Here is a 3134-nt window from a genome sequence, read left to right as displayed (position 1 = left end):
GTGAGCCCGCTGTGACAGCCTCTCTAGACTCTTGTCCCTTAACCTGGATTCTGCAGGTCACTATGTCCCCTGGTTGTTTCCTAGGAGTTCCTGTCTTTCCAGCTAGACGGGAGTAGCAACCACACCCCGGGAGGCGCTCAGAGCAGTGGCCTCAACCTTGGCCACACTGGAGCCTCTCTTGAAAAATTCAAACAAATACGGAGACTCAGGCCATACCCCGGATCAAGCAGCTCAGAAGCTCTGGGGGCAAGATCCCGAATCAGGACCCTGGAAGCTCTCCAGGAAGAAGCCACAGCTGAGAATCACTGCTCCAGACCTCCGGGGTCTCTACAAACACCAAGTCATTTGGGCCCCGGGTCTGCTATGGGAAGGGACGTGGGACGGTGTTACCCCCACTCTAAAAGGAGAAAGCGGAGGTGCCTGCCACCTGCCGCCAGGACTTGAAGTCAGGCATCTGCGCCCTAGTTTCAGGGGCTTTTACTGCTGCCTTGTGCCTCCTTCCCGCGGGCTGCAGGGACAGAGGCAGCTCCCAAACCACGTTTGCCCTGAGAGAGAGAACAGGCGCCGGCCGTGTGCCAGGGCTCTCGCTGCTGGATCCTAAAACTGGGGGCTGGGAGGGCCAGCTCAGCTGTCGGGATGGCATCACAGGAGACCGATGAGCCGCCGCTGGTGGAGTGCCTAGGTCAGAGTCCAGCCACCAAGGTCCCAGTGTCCGGTTCCTGGGTTCTCTGCATTTGTCACCTGTCTTAGCCCCTAAGGGCACCCTCAGCTAGGATGGCCCACCAGCCTCACTCACTCCAGCCTGAAGAGGAGTCAGGACTTCCAGCTTAAAAAAAATTTTTTTTTAAAGTTTATTTTGAGGGAGAGAGAGTGTGTGTGCAAGCAGCGGAGGGGCAGAGAAAGAGAAAGAATCCAAAGCAGTCTCTGCACTGCCAGCACGAAGGGGTCGATCCCATGAACTGTGAGACCTTGACCAGAGCCGAATTCAAGAGTTGGAAGCTCTACTGACTGAGCTGCCCAGGCGCCCCAGGACTTCCAGTTTTAAGGCCAGGACGATCTGGTCACCCTGCTAACCTCTCCCCTAGCAGTCCTTGTCAGTGCATTCTTCCTCACGAAGTCCCATGCCTCTTCTCCTTTCGCTACAGCCATAGCACATGGCTAGTGGCATCAGTGGCCTTGAATTTTCTGGCTTCCTCCTGGCCTGGCCACAAAAGTTTTGCTGAACCATTGTACCCCTTTCTCAGAAATCTGTTACCTGCACGGGCTGGGCTCATCTTGTGCCCTTCTGCCGGCCGCCGACCCCAACAGCTACTGAACGCCTACTCTACCCACAGGACAAAACAACCAAGTCCCTGTAGTGAAGACACACCCTCGCAACTCCCGGTGCCCAGGGAATGCAATGCCAGAGGCTTCTTGGAGGTGACCTGGATTGTGGGCGTGTCTGCGGCACACCCCGGAGGAAACATCGTGTGCACAGGTGCAGATGTGTGCAAGAGTATGGGACGTTCCAAGGCCAAGCAGTCCAGGGAGGATTAAATGGGGAGGGTGGTGGGGAGGGCTGAGAGGTGCACCAGAGGGGGCAATGAGGCTGGCCTCTCACACTAGACTGCTTTATTCAGCAGACACAGAGGTATCAGTCAACGTGTGTGTGTGTGTGTGTGTGTGTGTGTGTGTGTGTACGCAGGCGTGCATGTGTGTGTGTGCCCAAGTCTGTGCTCATAGGCTGGCCAGGAAGGATTTGGCCCCTTTCCCAACCACATGGGAGAGTTAAGCTTCCACCCTTCCAGCTGGTCAGGGCAGTGGTTCCCCTGGTGTGGCCTGGGGAACAGCCTCACCTTGTGTAGAATGTTCGAGGGCTAGAGCAGTCTTTCTCACCCTTATCTATACGTTACAATCACTAGGACAACCCTGAAAACTCCTCATGGGTGCACTCCAGGTGAGTTAAATCAGAATAGAACAGGGTAAAACCCACACATGGGTATTTCTAAAAGCTCCGGAAGGAATTCCAAGGCACAGCCAAGGTTGGGAGGACCTGCTCAGAGGGGTTCCTCCAGCAGGAAACTTACCAATTGCACCAGAGGGGGGCCCTCCCCCAGCCCACCTTCCTCCTCCCCGCTGTACCACAGGAAAGGGCACAAAAAGGGGACGAGAAATGAACACACACTTTGAGAAAGTTTCCCATGCTTGGCTGCAATATGCCCATGTGCAGAGGGAAAGACTGAGGCGGAGGGGGAGTCTGAAAATCAGAATAGGTTTCAGGTCATTTTCAGGCATTTCCCTAGAGCCTCAAGGAACAGCTCAGAGCCCCATTCACAGGCAACTTTGCAGATAAAAGGAACCAACCCAAGCCTGTGCAGTGGTTCCCTGCTCTTCCAAATGAGCCAGGCCTCAGGCCCGGGTGGAGTTCCACGACCAGCCACAGATGGGGTTATGTCGCCCCCTAGTGGCAAGGCTTGAGTCCAACTCCCATTCTCCACCTCCAGAAGCTTCCCTCACAAATCCCCTCTCCCGCTTTTTTTAATTCTTTAAAGAAAAATTTTTTTTACATTTATTTATTATTGAGACAGAAACAGAATATGAGTAAGGGAGGGGCAGAGAGAGAGGGAGACACAGAATCTGAAGCAGGCTCCATGCTCTGAGCTGTCAGCACAGAACCTAACGCAGGGCTGGAACCCCGGAACTGTGAGGTCAAGACCTGAGCCAAAGTCGGACGCTTAGTCGGACGCATTCTTTTATCAATTACACCTCAAAGCTTTCTTTGTGTCCAAGTTTATTGAGAGATCATTGACAAATAATTTTTTAAAAGCCTGTAAATCCATTTTTTAAGAGAGACTGGGAAGAACCGGCTTCCTACAACAGACGCCAGGAGAATATGAGCTCTTCCGGTCTGCAGAGAAATAGGTGCATTAGTCCTAGTTTGATGACTTCAGTCAGAACCAAGTAAGGATACATCTGGCGTTCACAGCAGAAAGGCTCTCCCTCCAGTGCTCAGAGAGCAGTTACAAACAGAGAGCTGCCTGGACCGGGGAGGTAAGAATTAGCCGAGCCTGTAATAACAATGACGCTGGTCACCCTCCGTGCTGACCACGGACCAGAAACTGTCCTGAGGACCTCATCTCAGTTACTCCTCACGG

The 3134-nt window shown here is 53.5% G+C and overlaps 1 protein-coding gene across 1 annotated transcript in view; it reads right to left on the bottom strand.

Annotated features, from left to right (window-relative positions):
• The window catches only part of LOC115281649 (leucine-rich repeat-containing protein 37A2-like), a 38973-nt gene that overhangs the window by 900 nt on the left and 34939 nt on the right, over positions 1-3134 (bottom strand). The gene's annotated exons all lie outside the window — the stretch shown is intronic.

This window comes from Suricata suricatta, chromosome 17 (genome assembly GCF_006229205.1).
Source record: "Suricata suricatta isolate VVHF042 chromosome 17, meerkat_22Aug2017_6uvM2_HiC, whole genome shotgun sequence".
NCBI classification, from domain to species: Eukaryota; Metazoa; Chordata; class Mammalia; order Carnivora; family Herpestidae; genus Suricata; species Suricata suricatta.
The sequence above is the reverse complement of the archived record's forward strand: the minus strand, read 5'-3'. Positions and strand labels throughout refer to the sequence as shown.